The sequence below is a fragment of the Herpailurus yagouaroundi genome, unplaced genomic scaffold, assembly GCF_014898765.1.
Source record: "Herpailurus yagouaroundi ecotype Mexico unplaced genomic scaffold, PumYag 161, whole genome shotgun sequence".
Taxonomy (NCBI): Eukaryota; Metazoa; Chordata; class Mammalia; order Carnivora; family Felidae; genus Herpailurus; species Herpailurus yagouaroundi.
This window is the reverse complement of record NW_024412402.1, coordinates 515783-528974: the sequence shown is the minus strand read 5'-3', so window position 1 is coordinate 528974 and position 13192 is coordinate 515783. Positions and strand designations below refer to the sequence as shown.

The window sequence follows — 13192 nt, the reverse complement described above, 5'->3', positions numbered from 1 at the left end:
CGACTGAGCCACCTAGGTGCCCCTGAACACTTGTGTTTATATTTCATATTTAAATGAAAATGTATATTAATACATCATTGTGGTTAGTAGGATTAATATTTGTTGCAGATAGCATTCTTTGTTGCAGTCCCTTCCAAACTTGCCCACTAACATTTTTGATACAAGAGATATTTAAGCTCAGCTGTCTAACAGGGTTTGACTCCCCTGGAGCTCCCCTTGCTGTCTCTTTGCAGATGCAGTTTTCCTGGAAAACAGCTGTCTGCATTTGTTTACATATTGCCGAAGATTGTTTTCACTCCATAACAGCCGAGTTGAGTGAGTTGAATCGAGTTGAATGAGTTGAATCGTTGTGACAGAGACCTTATAGCCCACAAAGTTGAAATATTTGAAATACTTTGCCCATGCCTTTGTGATACCATTGGTTACTGTTTGGTGGTGGGCGTTTGGACCAGGTATCTGAGGTACGGGAGGAAGACTCTCCTGCCTGGTGAAAAACTTAATGGAAACTAGAATAAAGATAACTAGAGGTATCTGTGTATGTATATGTGTGTTGGGAGGAGTGACACAAACTTGGGTTTAAATAGAAATGGTCATTCTTCCCATCACTAAGAATTGTAAATTTAGCCCATAGGATCATTTCATTTCTCTTCATCTGGAGGGAAAGACTAGAAATCAATCCCCTAGGGTCTGGAATTTCATTTTTATGAAAGTTTTCTTCTCAGAAATGGGGCATGCCACTTTATGTGGAACTCTGAATTAAATACAGTTTTAGTAATCTGAGCGTAGTACGTTCTGGTGTATACACAAGATTAAAAAAAAAACCTTGTTAAAAATTGTAATAGTCATTTGTTCACTTGTTCATTGAACAGCTGAGGGGTGCACAGTAGTCCCTATGCTGGTGCTGTGAGTAGGGATCCGATGAGTTCCTCCCCTCCAGAGGCTTATGTTTCTAGTGGATGAGACAGAAAATGAACAAATAGATGGTATAAAATACTATATAACATAAGTAATATTACACAAAATAGGAAATATTTTTGTAGGAAATAAAGCATAATCGGAGGTGATAGGCTGGTGTTTTCAGTAGAGAGTTGAGGGCAGGCCTCTCCCTGGAGGTGGTGTTTCTGCAGCCTGTGAACAAAGTCGGGGGGTGGGGTCCACATGAATATCTGGGGGAGGCTATTCGTGCAGAAGAAACAGCACATGCAAAGGGTCCACAGCAGAGGCGAGCTTGGAGCATGTGTGACCTGACCAGGGGCACAGGGAAGTGGGACAGGGGAGCAGAAGAGGCGGGGGACACAGCAGATCTTACAGGCTGTGGTGTGGGAGCGCCCGCTTTCGTTGTTAAGTGATGGGACGCCATTGTGAAACTTCGTAGTAGGACAGTGTCATGATTTGGCTTATGTTTTGTAGTTGCCCCACAATTCTTGTGTGTTCTGTTCTGTTTTTTTCATTTGTGGAAGTTTCTCTTGTCATCTTCCAGCTCCGAGGTTCTTTCCTCCACTGTGTCTGGTCTGCTTATAAACCCATCATTTCTTCATTTCCGTTGTAGTGTTTTTAGGCTCTAGGATTTCTTTCTGGCTCTTAGAGTTTCCACCTCTCAGCTTACACATTACCTGTCTGTTCTTGGTGAGCCTACGCTCCTGGACTGTGAGCCTCACCCGTACTTGTCAGTTTGTTTTTCCTGCTTAGTTGGGAAGGGATGGCTGGGGGGGCTGGAGTCAGGTGCTCCCTTTACTTCAGGTGGGTTAGGCCATGATAAAGCCCCAGCAGGTACAGCTCTGGTAACATTGTTCCTCCTGAGAGCTGGGCTTAAGATGAACAGAATGTTCTGGTGTATTTCACAGTGGTGCTCCTCTCCCTGCCCGCTGCTGGAAGCGAGAGAGCACCTGGAGGTAAAACTCACACAACTGTGGGGACTTTATCCATGACTGGGTCCCCCTGGAGTTTTTAACTGTCAGACTTGTCCATTTTGTCCACACTGAGCCTCCAGCAATTTGTCAGCTAAAGCTTAGGTTTTCCTGGCCTGGCGGTGGTTCCCACGGAGCCCCTGCTCTGTGCACACAGATAGATTGTGATTCCCTGTACCCCCCTGACTGGCTCCCTGACTTTGGGGTAGAGTCGCTTTCCTGAGAGGCTAAGGAGAGGTGTTGATTTTTCAGCTTCTTCAGCTTTATACTTGTTTTTGGAGCAGAGTGGCAGCTTCTCAGCTCTTTAAATGCCAGGCTGGAAACTGCTGTTTTATTTTTGAAAGGATTTTTCTGGCAGCTCTTTCAAGAAGATGATGTAGGGAGGCATGAGTGGAAATAGGGAGATCACTTTAGAGGGTCTCGCATTAACTCAGATAGAGCCTGGGATTAGAGTGTAAACTGGTGAGAAGCGTTAGGCCTTGGGGCAGTGCTGATGCTATTTACTGAAATAGAAAACCCTGCAGGGGTCACATATCGCTGGACGTAGGAGATGGGGAATACTCTCACACATACGTGATATACGAAATGCCCATGAGACATTCACATGGTGCCGTGGGCTCATTGCCATGGAGCACTGGGTCTGTGTTGGCTCTCACAGACGCTTGGGTGCTCTGAACGTTGAAATGTATATAGAGCCATGGGACCCAGGGAATTATTAAAGTGGCTCTGAAGACTGAGCTCTGGAGCACTGTGTGGAAGGGAACGAGGAGGGTTCCACAACTGATGCTGAGAAGGGGCAGCCACTGCGGCACAAGGAAGACAGGCCGTGGTGGTTGAGAAGCGGGAGAAGATAGGAAGGAGCCTGTGAAAACTGTCAGTTGCTTCTGAAAGGTTGAGTCAGATCTTTGAAGCCGGGGAGGTGACCGTTAGGTTTGGCATTGTGGGGGCTTCTGGAGACTCAAAGGGAAGGCAGAGTGTCCATGTGCAGAGGCAGATGGGCTTGTAAATATGGTAGAAGAAGGAACGGGGCCCCTCCTCTTACTGTTCCCCTTAGTTTAGTGAACACTAAGGTTTTCAGCTGGGAGTCATGGTGAAGAAGGGGACATCAGAGGGTCAAGAAGAAAGAGCGAAATGGTTTTTGAGAGAAGCTGTGTGAAGTAAAGCAGGATTGCCAAGCAGTACTGAAGGTCCATCTGAGGTTTACAGTTATAAATTTAACAGTGAACATGGCAGGGTGTTTGTGTGGTTTTTTTCTATCATGTTTGGATGGAGACTTAGTTTTACTGAATCATGATATAGTCATCATGACTTGTTTTGTATTTTTCAGATTTTACCACCATTGTATCTTGCTTTAAGGGTGCAGATAGTAGACCATGTTTATGTTTTTTTTCTCTGTTTGTATATTATAAGATCTTTTAGTAATATTTGTATTGGATAGGGTTGTTTTTAGTACTCACTGAGTTGGCAATGATCATGATCCCTGAACATCTAAACTCTTTGACTTTTTGAAAATTCGAATTTACTAAGCTAGAACGTTATGATAGGTACTGTAAAAATTCACAAATGGGATGTCACCAAATGGCAGAGTAATGGCCATCACCTCCATCCCCTCACAGAGATCAGCCATCAGGTGGCTAACGTGACCAAGGAGAGCTCTAGAGTCTGCATAAAACCTTTAGCAACACAGTGGGACAGAAACACAGGAGAATGACTGCACAAGATGGGAAAGAGGACAGCTTCACTTCTGCTTGGACTGTCCTGTCCCCACGCTGGCGTTGCTCAGCACCGAGAGGGAACGCTCCAGCTAGGAAGAGAGTTCCTGTGGCAGGGAAAAGAGCAGGGTGAGTGACCAGCTTCCCTAGTGTTTCGTGGCACCACGTGAAGTTCCCAGTTCAGTTTCCGCCCACCCAGGGGCCGAGAGCAGAGACAGAGAGACAGCTAGGAACAGGGGAGAAAAGTAGGGGCCCCCAGGAGCAGCCACACTGCGGGTGACTGTGGTCCCCAGGGGTCTGTCCTGCAGACAAACCAACAGCATTTGCCCCTGGAGAGAACAGTGAGTGCTGCCGCTTGCCCTGGTGTGTAGCTCTTGCCACAGCCCTTGCAGCCTCTGTGGGCCCCCCGGAGATTCTGCCGAGGATCACGTGGTTGTTGATGGCGTGGACCCCGGTGACTTGAGCCAGTGAGCCACTGCCCTCCCCAGGCTTGTTGCCACCATATGCCCTCATACTTGGCACCCTACACCTTTAGACCTGAGGTCACCACACACCCCAGCATGCCCCTGCGTGCAGATAGACATTTTCCCTTACTGCAGTCCATAAAGTCTGGAAGAGAGGACTGCTTTTTCAAATGCACATCTACACAACGTTGTAGGGATTGTAAATAATTAGAGAAACATGACTCCAACAGTAAATATCTAATTACCATCACCCCCCAAAAAAGAAGATAACAGGCATTACCTGATGAAGAATTCAAAATAATCGTTTTAAAGATGCTCAGAGAGCTGTGAGGACATTGATAAGCAGTGTAATGATATCAGGAAAACAATACAAGAACAAAATAGGGAGTTCAACAAAGAAACAGAACACAAAAATAAACCAGACATTGGTAGTGGAAGAATACACTGAGTGAACTGTAAAAAATTTAGTAAAGAGCTTCTCTCGCAGACCAGACCAAACAGAAAAAAGAATCAGCTCACAGAGAATTTGTTTGAAATCGTCGCATCAGAAGAGCATCAAGAAAAAGGATGAAAAGGAAAGGAAGAAGGCATATGGGTCTCAAGGAACACCATAACAAATAATCTGCATCTCTGGAGTCCCAAAGGAGAAGAGAGGGAGAAAGGGATAGAAAGCTTACATAAAGAAATACTGGTTGAGTACCTCCCAAAGCTGGGGAGAGATTTGCACTTTTAAGTTCATGAAGCTAATAAGCCACCCCAAAATTTCAATCCAAAGTGATCTTCTCCAAGACACAATTTAAAACTTAAATTGAAGAAAAAAAGAATTTTAAAAGTAATAAGAGAAAGAAAAATTCGCTCCTACAAGGAACCCCTTTAAGTCGTACAGTGGATTCCCCAGCAGAGTCCTTTCAGGTCAGGAGAGAAGGGTTTGGTACAAACGCTGAAAGAAAGAAACTGCCAACCAAGAATATTTCACCCAGCAAAGCTGTCCTTCAGAAAGGACAAGATAAAGACTTGAGCTTGTCACCACTAGGCCTGCCTTCTAGGGAAGGCTGCTAATTAGTGACATGAAAACATAGGAAAATGTACAACACCCTAGTAAAGGTAAGAATCTAGTCAGATACAGAAGGGTGTTAACCACTTAACTCTAGCCTGAAAGTTGAAGGACAAAGTATTAAAAATAGTGATAGCTACAATAATTCGTCAATAGATACACAATATAAAAAGTAAAGTGTGGCATCAAAAACATGAAATATGGGTGTTATGGGAAATGAAAGGGTAGAGGTTTTCTGTGAGATAGAAATTGTTAGTTTAAAATGACTTCTGTCTCTGGGGCGCCTGGGTGGCGCAGTCGGTTAAGCGTCCGACTTCAGCCAGGTCACGATCTCGCGGTCCGTGAGTTCGAGCCCCGCGTCGGGCTCTGGGCTGACAGCTCAGAGCCTGGAGCCTGTTTCGGATTCTGTGTCTCCCTCTCTCTCTGCCCCTCCCCCGTTCATGCTCTGTCTCTCTCTGTCCCAAAAATAAATAAATGTTGAAAAAAAAAATTAAAAAAAAAAATTAAAAAAAAAAAAATAAAATGACTTCTGTCTCTAAGATGTTTCAGGTCAGCCTTAGGGTAACCATAAACCAAAGCCTGCATTGGAAAAGATGAAGGGAACCAGTGTGTCCCCCCGTGGCCAATCATCCATTCACAGAGGAGGACAGCAAGAACGGAAGGAAAGAAAAAGGAACTGCCAAACAGCCAGACCCACTCACGAGATGATGATACAAGCTCTCATCTGTGAACAATTACTGGGAATGTAATGGCTTAAATGTTCCACCAAGAAGGCAGAGAGTGGGTAAATGGATAAAGAACCAGACTCAACTATCTCCTTTCCATAAGAGACCCACTTCAGCTTTAACAACACAGATAGGTTCAAAGTGAAGGCATGGGAAAGAATAGTCCATGCAAACAGGAACTAAAAGAAGCAGGGGTAGCTCTACTTCTACAGACAAAATGGGCTTGAGGTCAAAAACTGTAACTGGACACGAATAAGGTCATTATAAAATGATAAAGGAGTCAACTCATCAGAAGGAGATAATTGTAAATACATAAACACCCAATATCAGAGCCCCTAAATATGTCAGGGAAATAATAACAGATCTAAGAGTGCTAGATAGCACTACAGTAATACTAGAGGACTTCATTCAGTACCTCACTTTCATCAGTGAACAGATCATCCAGCCAAAAAAAAAAAAAAAGAAGAAGAAGACATTGAACTTGAATGACACTTTAGATCAAATGGACCTAAGAGACATATACGGAACATTTCATCCAACAACAGAGTATGTATTCTTCTCAAGCACACACGGAACACTGTCCAGGATGGAACATAGATTGTTATATCACAAAGTTAATCTTAAGAAATTGAAAAATATAGAAATGATGGCAAGTACCTTTTGAGACCACAGTCGCATGAGACTAGAAATCACTAATGAGGAAACCTAGAAAATTCACAAATATGTGAAAATGAAATAACACACTCCTGAACAATGAATGGGTCAAACAGAAATCAAAAGGGAAATTAAAAAAAATATGGAAACAAATGACAGTCTAAACAGAATATACCAAAACTGATGGGATGCAGCCAAAACAGTGCTAAGAAGGGGGTTCATAGTCCTAAACCATCTATAGTTACAAAAAGTAAAGATCAGAAATAACAACTTACCTCTTATACCTCAAGAACTAAAAGGAGAGGAAGGAGATAGCAAAGACCAGAGCAGAAATAAATGAGCTGGGGAATAGAAATACAATACAAAAGAGCAAGGAAGCTAACTTTTTTTTTTTTTAAGATAAATAAAATTGACCAACAATTAGCTAGCCTTAGCAAGAAAAAAGAGAGAGGACTCAAGTAAAATTACAAATGGAGGCACCTGAGTGGCTCAGTCGGTTAAGTGTCTGACTTCAGCTCAGGTCATGATCTCGTGTTTGTGGTTCGAGCCCTGTGTTCGGCTTTGTGCTGGCAGCTTAGAGCCTAGAGCCTGCTTCAGATTCTGTCTCTCATTCTCTTTCTGCCCCTCCCCTGCTCGCACTCTGTCTCTCTCTGTCTCTCAAAAAATAAAATAAAATGTTAAAAAAAATTTTTTTAAGTTACAAATGAAAGAGGAGACCTTTCAACTGATGCCACAGAAATTTAAAAGATCATAAATCAGATACTGTTATGAACAATTACATGCCGACAAACTGGACAACCTAGATGAAATGGATACATTCCTAGAAATAAGCAACCTACCATGTCTGAATTGTGAGGAAATAGAAAATCTGAACAGATCAATAAAAAGTAAGGAGATGAATTCATTTATCAAAAACCTCCCTTTAAAAGCCCAAGGCCAGAAAGAAAAGGAACAAGTGGGCGCCTAGGTGGCCCAGACGGTTAAGCTTCCAACTCTAGGTTTCAGCTGAGGTCATGATCTCAAGGTTCGTGAGTTCAAGCCCCACATCGGACTCTGCACTGATAGTACAGAGTCTGACTGTGGTTCTCCCTCTCCCCCTCTCTCTGCCCCTCCTCTCCTCTCTCTGTCTCTCAAAATAAATAAACTTGAAAAAAAAAAAACAGAAAAAGAAAAGGAACAAGTAAAACTGTCTCTGTTATTTGCAGATGACATAGTATATATAGAAAACCATAAAGATTCTACCAAAAATGTATTACAGCTAATCAACAAATTCAATAAAGTTTTAGGATCTAGAATCTATATATAAAATCAGTTGCATTTCTATACAGTAATAATTAACTATCAGAAAAAGCATATTACAAAATTCAACACTCTTTTATGATAAAAACTCTCAAGAAATCAGGTATAGAAGGAACATACTTCAACATAATTAAGTTCATATACGAGAAACCCACAGCTAACTTCATACTTAACACTGAAAAGTTGGCAGTGTTCCTTCTACAATCAGGATAAGACAAGAGGGTTCGCTCTCAGCATTCCTATTTGACATAGCAGTGCCAATTCCAGCCGGAACGGGTAGGTCAGAAAAGGAAAGAAATGGCATTCAGATAGGAAAGGAAGAATTAAAGTGTTCTCCATTGAAGATGTGATCATGTATTAAAAAGAAAAATGCTAAGGACTCCGCCAAAAAACTGTTAAAACTAATTAATAGTTCAGTAAAATTTCAGGATACAAAATCAGCATGTAAAAACCAGTTGCATTTGTATAAATTAGCAATGAACTATCTGAAAAAGAAACAGTTTTCATTTACAGGAGCACGAAGAGCGGTGAAATACTTGGGAATAGATTTAACTAAGGAGGTAAAAGATCTGTACACTAAAAACTATAAGACACTGATGGAAGAAATTGAGGACAAATAAATAGATACCCCAGGTGCATGGATTACAATGGTTAATGTTAAATTTTCCATACTGTCCAAAACCATCTATAGGTTTAGCGTAGTCTCTAGCAAAAGTCCACCACCATTTTTCACAAAAATTGTAAAAGCAGTCCTAAAATTTGTATGAAGTCATAGAAGACCCCAAGTAGCCAAAGCAATTTTGAGAGTACAAAGTTGGAGACATCATACTTCCTGATTTCAAACTATAGTACAAAGCTATAATAGTCAAAACAATCTGGCACTGACATAAAAAGACACACAGACCAATGAACAGAATTGAGAGCCTAGAAATAAACCCTCACATAATATGGTCAACTTTATTTGGCAAGAGAGCCAAGAAACTTGATGGGGAAAGAATAATCTCTTCAAAAAATAGTGCTAAGAAAACTGGATATCCACATGCAAAAGAATGAAATTGGACATCTGTTTTGCACTTTTCACAAAAATTAACTTGAAATAGATTAAGGACTTAAATGTTAAGACTTAAACCGTAAAATTCCCAGAAGAAAACATAGGGAAAAAGCTTCATGATGTAGGTCTTGGCAGTGATGTTTTTTTTTTGTTTTTGTTTTTTTTTTTTTGATAAGACAAACCAAAAGCACAAGCAACAACAAAAAAATAGCAAGTGGGACTACATCAAACTAAAAAGCTTCTGTAGAGCAGAACAAAGGCAGCCTATAGAATGGGAGATAATATTTGCAAACCATCGCTCTGATAAAGGATTACTATCCAGAATATGTATAAAGAGCTCAAAAACTTAACAGCCAAATAACAAACAGTTCAATTTAAAATGGACAGAGTACTTGAATAGACAAAATTTTTCTAAAGACGACATTTAAATGTCTAAGAAGTACACAGAAAGATGCTCAACATCAGTAGTCATCAGGGAAAAGCAAATCAAAACCACAGTGAGATATTACCATACACCTGTCAGAATGGCTTTATTGAAAGGAGAAGAGATAATGTTGGTGAGGATATGGCAAAAAAGGAACCCCTGTGCACTGCTGGTGGTGGGAATGCAAACTGGCACAGCCGCTGTGGAAAATAGTATGGAGGTTCCTAAAAAAAATAAAAATAGAACTATCCTACGACCCAGTAATTCCGCTTCTGGGTATTTTTCCAAAGAAGATGAAATCACTCTCTGGAAGACATTTGCAACCTTCACATTCACTGCAACATCATTCACCATAGCCAAGACGTGCAAACAACCTAAGGGTACATTGATGGATGAATGGATAAAGAAGATGTGATGTGTATGTATTTGTGTGTGTGTGTGTGTGTGTGTGTGTGTGTGTGTGTGTGTGTATTTCAGTAAAGCTGGGAAAAAATTATCAATGGTGTTTGCCTTAAAAATTCCATTCCTGGTCTACACACACACACACACACACACACACACACACACACACACACTGGAATATTAGTCAGCCATGAAAAATCCCTAAGGCATTACTGCCATTTGTGATGTTGAATGGACCTTGAAGGCATTATTCTAAGTGAAATAAATCAGGCAGAGAAAGACACATAGTGTATGATCTCATGTGTAAGTGGGCTCTAAAAACATCAAACTCATAGAAGCAGAGTAGAGTGGTGATTGCCAGGGGCTGAGGGGTAGGGGAAGAAGAGGAGACGTTGAACAAAAGGTACTACGTTTCAGTTATAAGATGAATAAGTTCTGGAGATCTAATGTCCAGCATGACTATAGTTAACAGTGTTGTTTGTACACGTGAAAGCTGTCATGACAGTAGTGCTTTAACGACCTCACTGCAGCAATAACAACGGTAGTGACGTGAGATGTGCAGTATTAACTAACCATATTGTCGTAAACATTATGCAATATGTACGTATCAGATCATCACATTGTACACCTTAAACTTACACAGTATGTGTGAACTGTATCTCGGTAGAGCTGGGAAAGAATTTTATCAATTGTATTTCCCTTGAAAATTCCATTCCTGGTCTGCATTAGCTACAACGGAAATTTTTGACTTCCAAAATAATGTCCCAATTTTATAAAATGACAAATTTAGGATTTAATAGATGTACAAAATCATCCTTATTAAATGGAGTTATAAATCTTTCCAGGGTAGACAGTTGGCATTCAATAATAAATGTTTATTTCCTACCTTCTGTTCATTTTTTACATTTTTCATAAATAAATACTGTTTTTATTATATGATTTAGATATTACCAAATAGTCTTTGGTAGAAATCAGCCAGAACTGGTAACAATAAGTAAACTTACAAGCCAGATGCATTTTTGAGTGTGAAACTGATAAACTTAAAACCCAGGTTTTTAAAAAAAAAATCAGTTATGTATTGTTGAATTTGTAGTGGTGTTAAGATTGTGACATAGGCGTTTTTCTCTGAGCAGATTGTCTTCTGTGTATTACTTGATGGAGGTGTTAATTTCGTTCTAGCGGCTGAGGAGATACCATCCCACCCATCTTCCTCCTGCCCGCAATCCTTTTAGCTTTTTCCTGTTTTGTTTTTTCTTTTTTTCTTTTTGGCTCCAGATTGATTTGTATATGATAGCAGAAGGAAGAGGTTGGCTTTTCATAGGAAAGGATAAGCTTTTTTTTTAATTTTTTCATGTTTATTTTTGAGAGAGAGAGGAGTGAGAGACAGATCATGGACAGGGGAGGGGCAGGGACAGAGGGAGACAGAATTTGAAGCAGGCTCTAGGCTCTGAGCTGTCAGCCCAGAGCCTGACATGGAGCTCGAATCTACAAACCCTGAGATTATGTCCTTAGCCGAAGTTGGATGCTTAACCTATTAAAGCCACCTAGGCGCCCTGAAAAGGATACGCTTTTTAAGAAATACACAAGGTAATGCTAGACCCTATCTATATGCAGTAGAGCTAATGGAATGACAAGTTACTATAAAAATACTGGTTTGGGGGTGCTGAGCCTGGGTGGCTCAGTCGGTTGGGTGTCCAACTTCAGCTCAGGTCATGACCTCATGGTTTGTGAGTTCGAGCCCCGCGTCGGGCTCTGTGCTGACAGCCCAGAGCCTGGAGCCTGCTTTCAATTCTGTGTCTCCTTCTCTCTCTTCCCGTCCCACACTTGTGCTCTGTCTCTCAAAAATAAATAAATGTAAATAAAAAATGCTGATTTGGCACTGTGATTTTTTTTCTTTTTTGAAATTACTTAAAAAAATTTTTTTTACTCTTATGTTAGATAACATACAGTGTAATCTTGGCTTCAGGAGTAGAATCCAGTGATTCATCACTTACATATAACACCCAGTGCTCATCCCGACAAGTGTCCTCCTCAATGCTCATCACCCATTTCCCTCCCCCACCCACCCAACACCGTTTTTTGTTAATTGTGTCTGATAATTAACCCTAGCATAGTAACAATTTATTTTGTGTGTATAATACTTAAAATCAGCTCTGCTAAAAACCTGTAGTACTAAAAGCTTACTAAAAAAAAGTATTTGAGGGCACCTGGGTGGCTCAGTCAGTTAAGCATCTGACTCTTGATTTTGTAGTTTGTGGGATCGAGCCCCATGTCGGGCTCTATGCTGTCACTGCGGAGCCTGCTTGGGATTCTCTCTCTCTGCCTCTCTCCTTGCTGGCACTCTCTCTCAAAATAAATATTTAAAAAATATCAAAAAAACCCCAAAGTATTTGGGTGTTAACCATTTTTATCAATACCATGCTTAATCTTTTTACTCTTAAAAGACTTTGAATTCACAGGTGTTATTACATTTTTAGAGCCAGTCATATGATTGCCTTATTGTCTAGATATGTTAAGTATTTTCATCAAGAGACACAAAAGCTCGTCTGTATTTCTTCCTTTATTAGTTGAAAGGCATTAGTCTAGGATAGAGATTGGAAAAGTTTTTCTTACAGGACCAGATAGTAAATATTTTCAGCTTTCCGGTGCAGCCACCAGAGGTGGCTGAAGGTGGTACGGTAAGTGAGCGGCAGTGAGTGATATGGGGGTATTCCAACAAACCTTCACTTACATACACACGTGGTGGCCTGATTTGGCTTGTGGGCCATGGGTTGTCAGTCACTGGTCTGGGAGTCTAAATGATAAGTTATTTCCATGGGAAATGTCTTTGAATTTGGGTACTTTCCTTACTCAGTAGTTACCCTGAAAATGGATCTTAAAAGGTCCTGGGAGAGGTAACCAGTCAGGAATAGTTGGTATTAGATCAAGATCCTGTTTATCCATTTTATCCATTTATTCCGTCAACAAATACTAATTGATCGCACTGGTTGTGTGAGGTGTTCTTTTGAGGATTCACTGGTGCATTAGGAAGACATGGCCTTTGCCTTTAGGGAGCTTACAGGCTGGAGAAATGAATTCAGTAATTATAGATGTGCAAATTACTGTGAAAGACAAGTGGAAAGTCTTTTGAGAGAAACACCAGGGGGTCCTAACGTAAATTGGGAAGTCAGAAAGTATTTCGGGTTGGACAGCAGTTTTGATGCTGCTTCTGGTCAGTATTCATTCCTACCCTATCGTATATTTTTTACTGTCCATCCTTTTGTTTTCCTTTCTTTTTTTTTTTTTTTTTTGGCAATTCTGAAATTCAGATTGTTTACTTTCTTTTATATTTTAGCATTAAGTCTCTAATAATATTTCTTTCTTATAACCAGGTTAAGAAAGGAATCTCATGCCAAATACAAATTTGATTATATTTTTGTGTTTGGATAGGACATTTATGATTTTTTTAATGATTTCTGTATTTTTTAGTTTTCCTGAATATTTACTACATAATTCATAAA

At 40.5% G+C, this 13192-nt stretch overlaps 1 protein-coding gene across 1 annotated transcript in view; it reads left to right on the top strand.

The window, feature by feature from the left end:
- The window catches only part of CWF19L2 (CWF19 like cell cycle control factor 2), a 153996-nt gene that overhangs the window by 98417 nt on the left and 42387 nt on the right, over positions 1 to 13192 (top strand). The gene's annotated exons all lie outside the window — the stretch shown is intronic.